The 10,814-nt window shown below is 39.2% G+C and overlaps 1 protein-coding gene across 2 annotated transcripts in view; it reads left to right on the top strand.

Annotated features, from left to right (window-relative positions):
* Positions 1-10,814, top strand: part of TGFA (transforming growth factor alpha) — a 93,247-nt gene that overhangs the window by 1,049 nt on the left and 81,384 nt on the right. The gene's annotated exons all lie outside the window — the stretch shown is intronic.

The following is a 10,814-nucleotide window of genomic DNA, read 5'->3' as shown; positions in this document are numbered from 1 at the left end:
TTTTGTGCGGATTAGTTTTTCTTTTAATTAACTTCCTTGGGAAAAGTGGTTTCAGTGTCAGCCGAGGGCAGGAGTGAAACCTTAGGCCAAGCGTTGCCAGTTTCCTTTGGTGTTTGTTGTTGGAAATGAATGAGGGTTGGGGAAGGGGACGGGTGGGGGAGTTAAACCCGCTCACCGGTGTGGGTCTAGAAACCCCTTGCGCTTTTCAACCGTGAAGTTCATAGGTATGTCTTTAAGTGGTCAGGAGCGCAGGGGCGCACGCTGCCTGGAACTCTTGCCCCTAGTGGTGTGGGGTCTCTTGGCAGTTAGCTGATGAACAGCCCAGGTGTCCCGCTTACGGCTGCAGCCTTCAGTGAAGTGAATTGTAGATTTTATCCTGAGTCTCACCTTGCAAAGCGAGTAGCTCGCTACAGGGTCATAAAAGTCTGATGAAAGCTTTAGAACACCTCCCCACGACCCCCGCAATGCCCAGAACTGCGACCTCATCCAGTTCGTGTATGATTGCAGGGGTTTTTATGGAACAGCCTGCAATACTGCCCTTGATACTCTGATTAAGGCTGATGAAGAATCACAGCAGGAGGGAAGGCATCCTCTAGGGGAAAATATGGGGCAGTCGTGGAAGGAGGTGCTCCGAGTGACATCCTCATCCAAAACTCACCAACAGGTGATATGATTATAGGCGGCTTTTCATCCCCTTTTCTCAAGAACTCCCTTTTTTGCATTTTGTATTGTGTATTGACTTGTTTTCAGTTTTAAATTTTTAAAGCAATGAAATATTACAGATACTTGGAAGCCTCCTGGATAGATTCCCTGTTCTGAAGTGTTGTTGTTTTTTTTCCAAATAATAGCAATAATAATAGCTAACATTAAGTGAGTGCTTACTCTGTGTTAGGCACAGTTCTACAGTTCTAGTTTATTAACTCATTGAGTTTTCACACCCACCGATTATCATTCCCATTTTATAGAGGAGGGAATCAAAGCATACAGGGCCCACAGTAAGTGGTTGGAACAGGATTATAAGAATGTGGATAAGGAAATGTCACTTTACTTACAGTCAGAATGGTACCATCTCTCAAGCTGGGGACTTTTGCTTTAAGGAGAGATGGTGTAGAATACCCTGGAACCTGCTTTGCTGCTAAATCAGGTTTCCATTGAACTCCTAGGACCTCAAGGTGGTTATTCAGAGAAAATGAAGAGACAGAAAATGGTGAAGGCAAACAAATTTGAGAAAGTTTTTGAAAGTGTCCTGCCCCTACCCACAATCTCCATCATAGCACACTCCTGTATGTAATTTTTCTCTTTTGCTTAAGAGTGTTCTCGTCAACTTGGTCTTTGTTTCCTGCCTTAAGAAAAAGATGTATAAACATAAAAAGATTGATCAATATGTAAAAGCTGGCTCATACACTTCCAAAATGTGAGCAGTTGGAAAATAGTAGGAAAAAAAAAAAAAAAAAAACAGGAGTAATTTACACCACTAAAGACTCCTTTTTATTTATATTTCTTTAAAAGAAAAATCAGAGCTGTCAGTTCTTTGCATTTACTAGAACTGCTGCCTCCCACATGCATCTTTAATTTGCCATGTTTCCTCCAAAGCTGCTTTCCTCTCTAATTTTTCTTAAATTAGTTAAAGGCAGTTCCAGGCAAATCAGTCCATGTTCCATTGCTAAGCGAGATCTAGAAAACCTTCCTGGGGACAGTCTGAGAAGGGCTGTTAGGCGTCTGAGCTGATGCTTGATTACTTGGAACCTGAATGCTGCTGATTAATGCTTTGAGTGACAGAGTGTGGAGACTGTTGCCTGAATGGCAACTTTGGAAACAACCCAGTTTCCTCAGGGGCTGTCATCCCATGTTGGGTTTCCATTGCTGGCAGGCACACCTCATAGGGGCTTGGCGCCTGCGCGTCATCCTCGGTGTCCAGGGAACACAATGTAGTCTTGGACAAGACACTGGTCTTATTTGTGCCTTGTTTTCCTCCTCTGTAAAATGGGGATGTTGAGGATTATTGAATATATTTTATATATTTAGAATGGTACTCAGCATGTAATAGGAGCTTACTCAATCTTAATGCTGTTACTACTGTATTGTTGTTGTTACTTGGAACCCTGTAGAATTCCAGACACGGTTGCAAGTTATGTGGGTTCTGTGACTAGAAGAGTTTGTCCATTTTAACTACCTCATCTCCCTGCTTCTCACCCCTTACTAGGCTGGAAAAATACCGCCCAACCTAAAAACCTACCTAGGTGATTTCTGGTGACTATCATTTGGTAGAAGACAAACTCAAGCAAGTCTGGGAGTTCTTTTGGACAGATGTCTTGAGTTCTTTAAGTTTTGATGTGAAGCACTTGTATCTCCCCATTACTATTCAGTGATCACTTGTTTATTGAGGTCAGCACTAAGTCCAGTTTTCTCATCTGTAAAGTGGGAATAGTAAAACTGTACCCACCTCATAGGTTGTTATGAGAATCAAATGAGATGATAAATATGGAAGCTATTTATAAATTATAAAAATAAAGGCTAGACACAAAATGAAACTGATCTTATGATACAGAAATGAGGTTATAGCCCAAGATAAACATTTTTATAGCAGCTCCCATCAGCGAGGACTGGATGTAGACTGTCAGAGGAAGGCTGTCAGAGGATGCCAAGGATGGGTGGAGGTGGAATAGGTCACCTTCCTTTTGGAATTTAGGGCTGCCCTCAGTAGAGGGACTGAAGTAAGATGTTTCTTTTCTCCATTACATGGAAATGTCATCTTTCAGAGTAGACAGTGAAGGTTTGCCTAGGATACATGTTTTCCATACTGGGCAGTCATAATGAGGGAGTGTTCACTTAGAATGTGGGCTGTAAAGGTGTACATGGAAGCCTTCAAGGCTGAATTTCCCCTATTTGCTTTTCCACCCTTCGGTTTCCTCCGGATCAAGTGACCTTTCTGTAAATAATGTCCCCTGCATAGGGGACTTTTCTCACAGGAGCAAATGATGCTTCATGTTACTGTTACTGTGGTAACATATGAAAAATAGATGACTTTTTCATTGGACCTATCGCCAAGGACCTTTTCAAAGTATGTTTTGAACAAGGTCCTAGTCTCTGCACTGCCACGAACAGGCATTGGCTCAGCCAACGTGAGAATGACTTGGACACATGCAATCAGGCATCTTGTGCTTGGTTCGACACTCAAACCCTCTATAGGATCTTCTATGGCAGTGCCCTTAAGTCAGAACCACCTGGAGGGCTGGTAAACACAGGTTGCTGGGTCCCAATCCAGTGTTTCTGATTCTGTAGGTGGGAGAGTTTGCATGCCCAACAAGTTCCCAGGTGTGGCTGATGCGGCTGGTGGGGAGGAGGCGGGCGGGACACTTGAAGAACCCTGCTCCTCAGCTGCAGTGGGGAGACCTTCTGGCTTATCCGATTGCTGTGTATCTAAAGTACGTTCTGACGTTCATAAATGCTGCTGTGAGTTTACAAACCGTTATTAAATGTGCTTCGAAGGACTGTCTTGCTGAGATCTCTTAATTGTTATAAGTGTCCTTGTACTTTATCCAAGTAAGATGCACCCACCGGTCCTATTAAAGTTACCAGCATTAATCATGTTTATTATTATTATTAATTATTATTATTAGAGACCAGGGATTGAACCCAGAGGTGCTTAACCACTGAGCCACATCCATAGTTCCTTTTTTATTTTATTTTATTTTTCATTTTGAGATAGGATCTCGTCAAATTGCTTAGGGCCTTGCTAAGTTGCTGAGGCTGGCTTTGAACTGTGATCCTCCTGCCTCGGCCTCCAGATTATTTTTTGATTGCCCAGAGTTGACGATTGTTCTGCTGCCATTTCAGATATTTTTGATCACCTAATTTTAATTCTATGCTAAGGAACTTGTATATTTAGGATTGTTTCTAGATGAAGGAGAATGGGGTTTTTTATGGTGGCTTTGGTTAACTTTTTTATGTCCCCTATTAAATGGGAAATACAAAAATCTTTCTCAGAATCAGGAAAGCCAAAAATCTAGGCTATTAGAACCATCTCTTAGGAGTTCGTCAATTGCAAGACACATTCCCTTCAGGCCAACTCTAAAAATCTGGGTCAGTTCTTTTCAAGCCTTAGGAGTTTATTGTATTGAATATAACTTAAAAATAAATAGTTATTACCTACGCTTAGAAAAAGTTGGAAGTTTATTGAAATGGAATTTTATACCTTTTATAAATGGTTTGTCTTAAGTCAGAGGAGACAGAAGTGTGTGTGCACAGAATCCTTCCCCTACTTGATGTATTCTGTGCTTTTCTGCATTTAATTTTTTGTTGTCCTCTTACCTCGAAAGACTTTATCTTCCTCACCTGTTTGAGTACTTGAAGATGGTTAGGGTTTCCTTAAGGGCTCAGACCTGAAACCCTTTTATGGAACAGCCCGTCTGCTGTTGGTTAGCCTTGTTTGGTTTTAGTCTTTGTGTTCGTATTCCTGGCCAGGAAGCCTGGCAGCAGAGCCCTGGCTATCCACCTCCTTCCTTAGGTAAGGCTGGTGGGCGCTTGACTCAACTCTACTGGCTTGAGAGCTCCTGGGCACCTCTGACCACACCTCATGGAGCGCCTAGTGCAGGATACCTCAGGTCCGGTCTCTGACAATCACCAGGCTGTTAGCATCAACCCTGAACGACTAGTATGATCACCTAGGGTGGTTATGCAGACAGTCTTGCATCACCAATGCACTAGTCTCCAGAATGTTTTTGTTGTGTCAAAAAAATATGACTTAATGCTCTTAAACATAAACATATATTTTTTTCCTCTAGAACATTTGGAAAATGAAGGAAAGCACAAGAACTATTTTAATGACCTGTAATTCTGCCACCACAAGATAACCGTGTTTAACATTTTGTTGGAATCTGATGGAAGAATGTATAGGTAGATATTCTTCAAAGGTGTGTAGGAAGCCAGATATGGTGCTGCACACCCATAATCCCCCCGGGAGGCTAAAGCAGGGGGATCATAAGTTCAGGGCCAACTTAGTGAGACCTGTCTCAAAATAAAAAGGGCTGGGAATGCAGCTCAGTGATAAAGGGTTCCTAGGTTCTATTGCCAGTACCCACCTCCCCCCAAAAAGTGTACATGAATTCAGGGGGCTCACACTGTTTTTGTAATTAAACACCATTTTGTCATTTATATATAACATCATTGATAGTGGCATTTATATATATCATTTCTATATTCCCTGACTATAAATACTATAATTTAACCAATTTCGAAAGACTTTGGCCACATAGATCTTTCCTATATTTCACTGTTTTACTTAATTCACCATTGTTGAGAATATGAACTGATACAACATTCTGGAAGTGAGTGTGGTAATAGCTATTAATAACTGAGTCATCAGTTCCGCATTTGATATATCCTATGTAAACCCTCATTGGCATTTGCAAAGAAAAATGTGAAAGGTGATAATTGTTGTCTTGTTACCAGTACCACACAACTGTAATTGTTTAAGGAGATTCTTTAAATAATTTTTACATATCAACACAGTGGTTTACTATGTAGCTGTTTAAGAGAATAAAGTTTTTTCATAACAAATTCAAAAAGACAGTTTCCAGGACTATGTGAATAGTACAGTCTCTTGATTTGAAAGAGTTAATTTTTTATAACAAGCATATACTAAGTTTATAATGCCTGAAGTCAAGGAAAATCAATGATACAACAGACAGTCTTGTCTATAAATGTTTGGCACATCTTTGATTATTTAGGATAAATTCCCAAAAATTGGATTTTTCTCTCTCTAGCAATTTACAAATGTCTGCTTTCTTGAATTTTCCATAATACCATAAGTTAGACTTAACATTTGCCAAGTTGATTGGCCATATTTTCATATGAGGTATTTGTTAGGGAGGGTAAACTTTTTATCATTTGTCATCTTGTTATTTTGTACTTTAACCTTTTCAAATTATCTTGTTGGTTGATCATTCTTTTTAAAGGACTTTATAATGACAACATTTTATGTAGAAAGGATTTTAACCATTTACCAGTCATATAAGTATTCCTCCTCCCCATCTATTGTTTATCTTTTACTTTTTGTTCATGGCATTTTGATACACCTAAGGTGTTTATTCTTATTAAGGAGAAATTATAATTCTTCTCTGTAAGTTTCTACTTTGCTTATATATTGAGAAAAGCTTTCCTTTATCCTAAGATAAGGCAAATGTTTTTTTACCTTTTTCTTTCTAATCTTTAGTGGTCTAATCATAGTGGTTATATATTGAAATATTCTATCTATAATTTATTCTAGGGTATGTTATATGGTATTATGGTTTGAAGTATCATCTTTATCATATGCTCAATTTTTATAAGCCCTTGAATCTAATTGTGGAATTTCAGTATGGTGCCATTGCTTGGTATTCTGGCCCTTGTTTTGAATTTGTTCATCTGTTTATCTTATTTACTGAGCACCTGTTCTGTGTTAGAAATACTTCGAGGTGCTAGGGAATCAACCAAGAGCAAGACAGAGTCCTGGTACTCATGTGTCTGTGTACTAGTGGGTGAGACAAACCCCTGCTGTCTATTCTGATTGGTTATTGTCGGTCTATAAAAGCTCTTTGCTCTTCATACTGGTGTTTTAAAAATTCTAAGATTCCAAACTTCAGGTGACTCTCTTTAATTTTCTAGTCAGATGGCATGTAATCTTCAATAATGATAACTTTGCCCCTTTCCTTTTAATATTCTTGTCTATTATTTTTCTTATAGTGCTGACTAGAACTTTAAGAACAGTATTTTTTAAAAAGCAGTAGATATTCTTGTTTCTCTTCATAGATTTGCTGATAATGTTTGTGCATTTAACAGTTAGATATGAAGCTGACTTTTTGGTTTTATGTGTGTGCGTATATATGTATATATACACAATTTTGTGTTCATAAAATACTTCTGTTTATAACTTAATAAGTGCTATGGCATTTTGTTATATTTAATTTTTCAAAGCAGGAGGATATAACGGGGTTTTTTTGTCCCAAAATATTTTAAGGACATTTATTGACTCAATTATGTTGGTGCCATCTTTAAATTCTTGACACAAACCCTTCTTGGCGATGTGGTATTATTCTCTCTGTATACTGCTAGATTTGACCCATTGTGAATTGTTTGAGAACTTGTTTTCCTTTTTAGGTTTTGATATTATTCTTATGCCAACTTTCTAAAATAAATTTTGAAACATCTCATTTGTGCTCTGGTAGTTGAAATATGAAAACCCATGGTTCTTGTGGAGGCTTCAAAGAAACAGCTTATGAAACTTCTGAGCCCGGTCCCACCCTTTTTAATGGTGTCTTAGTCAGCTTCTTATGCTGTGACAAAATACCTGAAATACGGAACTTAAGAGGAGGAAAGTCTTATCTTGGTTCACAGTTTCAGAGGCTTCAGTCCATGGTCGGTTGACTCCGTTGCTTTTGGGCCTGTGTGAGGCAAAATGGCATTGGGGGATCATGTGGTAGGGCAGAGCTGCTCACCTCACGGCAGCTGGGAAAGCAGAAAGAGAGCTTGCTTTTATAACAGAGTTCCTCTCCCCAAACCCATTCAGCTGTGAATTCACAAGTGGATTAATCCATTTATGAAGTCAGAGCCCTCAAGATGTAATCACCTCCCAAGAGCCCCACCTCAGCACCCTGCACCGGGGACCAAGCCTTCAACATGTGAACTTCCTGGGGACATGTCAGCTCCAAACCATCGCGAATGATTAGTTCAACTTTCCTATTTCTCAAGTCAGTTCTGATAATTACATGTCTTCCTCACAATCTGCTTAATTCAGATTTCCAAAATTTAACATAGATTTATAAATCTTTACCTTTGAAATTTTTTTCTCTTTGCATCCTTGGTGACTTTAACAAAGCGAAACAAACTCAGCACCAGCGCCTCCCAAATAAAATGATTTGAAAGTTCTTCTTGATTACATTTAGGCTGAAAATTATTTAAAATCATTAAAATGCAAGGGAAAGTTTTATAATTAATACAGTTCCCATAAGACCAGCTAAATAACTTCAGTTTGTTTGCATAACACATGTACCAAAGTTGTCATAGTAATGCCACCTCTGATTCAGTGGGGACGTTACTGCTAAGTAGCATCCTTCTGCTTCCTTAAGCTTTAAAAAGTTTAAAACCCTCCCAAACACTAGTGTGTCCATTAGGTGCTACTAAGGCACAGCCAATGCTTGTGTAGGAGAAGTTTTTTTTATTGTTCATTTGCTTAGTTTTTATCTATTTCTTTTGTTTTTAAGATCTGTACCTCTAGGTAAAAATATTAGATTCTTAAAGAGGAGCCATCTCTGCAGCTTGAGTCCTTTAGGGCTTCTAATCTGAGTTTGAATGAGGTCAGTCAACAATTGTACTGGGTGCACGGAGGATGGACGTGTCTTTGCTATTCTTTTGTCATCTCTTGCCAGGTCTGAGGCATTCTTAGGGTAATTACTGTAACTCAGAGAGGCACAGGAGATTAACTGGCTAAATGATGCACGTAATGTGGTGACTCAAAAGCAGCCAAAGCTGATAAATGAGAGGTTTGCAATTACACACTCTTCTCCCTTCTCTCTGCCAGGCCTTGGCGACCAACAAGGGAAACACATCTAGCAGATTTTGCTGGGTTGATAAAAGAGCTTCAAACCTGTAACTTTTACCATGGCAGTGGCCCTGAGGAACTGGCCTATGAATTACGGCTGAACATGACCTGTTCACCTTATTGGTGACTGACCTCAGTTGGAACCCCAGGCTTGAGCCCGTCTCACCTTGCAGTGGTTTCTGGGTTATGAGTTTTCCATCACCAGGCTGGTTTGCATGCCGTACACACATGCAGACTGAAACAATGACAGATGTATTTTGCACATAGCAGACTTGGGTGTTATAATTAGGGTTTCAGGGATGACTCACAGGTCCCTGAACTGGAATGAAAGCAAGCCTGGGGCCCGAGCATTTTTTTAGGGTTGTGAGGTCAACTCATGGATCACACAGTTGGGGAATCCTTCTGGATTTGGAATATCCCTGAACCTCATCAACCACCCACCTGCCCTCTAAAGAAAATCCCCAAGGCACACATACCCCTTGTGCTAGCCACAGTGTAGACCACTTCATGTCCATAAAACTTGTGTACCTTTTGGTTGCGTCCTCCCCAGGTAGTGTTCAGGATCTGCTCCTTCTCTACCAGCCTTGGTTAAATCCTCTTATTTTTTTTTTTTTTAGTACCAGGGATTGAACCCGGGGGCCTTTAACCACTGAGCCACATCCCCAGTCCTTTTTATCATTTAAGACAGGATCTCACTAAATTGCTTAGGCTCTTGCTAAGCTGGCCTTTGAACTTGGGATCCTCCTGCCTCAGCCTCGGGATCTGCTGGGATTTCAGGAGTGCACCACCATGCCTGGCTGCTCATTCTTTTTCCAAAATGAAACAGAAACCAGAATCTACAGACAAGAGAATCTAAAAACATCCCCAAATCCTGCTCGCCAGACATCTTACCAGGTTTAACTCCTGGCTACACTACCAGCCCTCTTTCTGGGCATAGATACAGATATTTGTATATTCACTCTTCCCCTCCAAAAACAGCATTTGGTGGATTCTGTTTTAAAATCTGCTTTTCACTTACAGTATATAGGGACAATATTTCTATGGCAAACATATAAATATATCTATAAATGTATTTTAATGTGTATAATGAATTCCATTATGCAGCACTCAATTATCCCTCTCTTACTGATGGGGATGTAGATTGTTTTAAACTTGTAAATATTCAAACCTGAAATGAAAATGAAAATTCTTGCAACATATTTTAATCATTTTCTATGGATAAGTCCCCAGAAATGGTTTACTAGGTCCACATTTTTCCTCTTAATATGTTTTGACAACATACTTCCCAGAAAAGCTTATAAATTTGTAATTTTTATCACCTATGTGTGAATGCATACTTATCAGCAAACTTGCCTGTGGTGAATATTATCATTTTCTAGACTACATAAAATAGTATCAAATTATCTTAATTTGTATTTCATTGGTTTTTAGTAAGATTGAATGCTTTTTAACATTTAAGTATTTTGGTTTATTTTCTTGTGAGCGACATATTTGTGTCCTTAGGCCATGTTTTAGATAGGTTCTTTTTTAAAGATTTTTTTAAATGTTGATAGACCTTTATTTTTTTAAATTCATTTTTATTGTAAACAAATGGGATACATCTTGTTTCTCTGTTTGTACATGAAGTAGAGGCATACCATTTGTGTGATCATACATTTACCTAGGGTAATAGTTTCTGATTCATTCTGTTATTTTTTTCTTCCCCCCGCACCCTCCCACCCCTCTTATCCTTCTATACAGTCCCTCCTTCCTCCATTCTTGCCCCCCTCCCACCCCCCATTATGTGTCATCATCTGCTTATCAGAGAGATCATTTGTCCTTTGGTTTTTTGAGATTGGCTTATCTCACTTAGCATGATATTCTCCAGTTTCATCCATTTGCCTGCAAATGCCATAATTTTATTATTCTTTATGGCTGAGTAATATTCCATTGTATATATATACACCACAGTTTTTTTATCCATTTGTCAATTGAAGGGCATCTAGGTTGGTTCCACAATCTGGTTATTGTGAATTGAGTGGCTATGAACATTGTTGTGGCTGTATAGACCTTTATTTTATTCCTTTATTTCTATGCGGTGCTGAGAATCAAATCCAGTTTCTCACACATGCTAGGCAGGTGCTCTACCACCAAGCCACAACCCCAGTCCCTTAGATAGGTTCTCATGGATTTGTAAGCAGTTTTTAAAATATTCCTTAAAAATATTTTGTCTTTTAAATTCTTATGTGTTATGTTT

Source organism: Sciurus vulgaris (assembly GCF_902686455.1).
Source record: "Sciurus vulgaris genome assembly, chromosome: 14".
NCBI lineage: Eukaryota > Metazoa > Chordata > Mammalia > Rodentia > Sciuridae > Sciurus > Sciurus vulgaris.
Note: the sequence above shows the minus strand (reverse complement) of the source record. Positions and strands in the feature narration are given on the sequence as shown.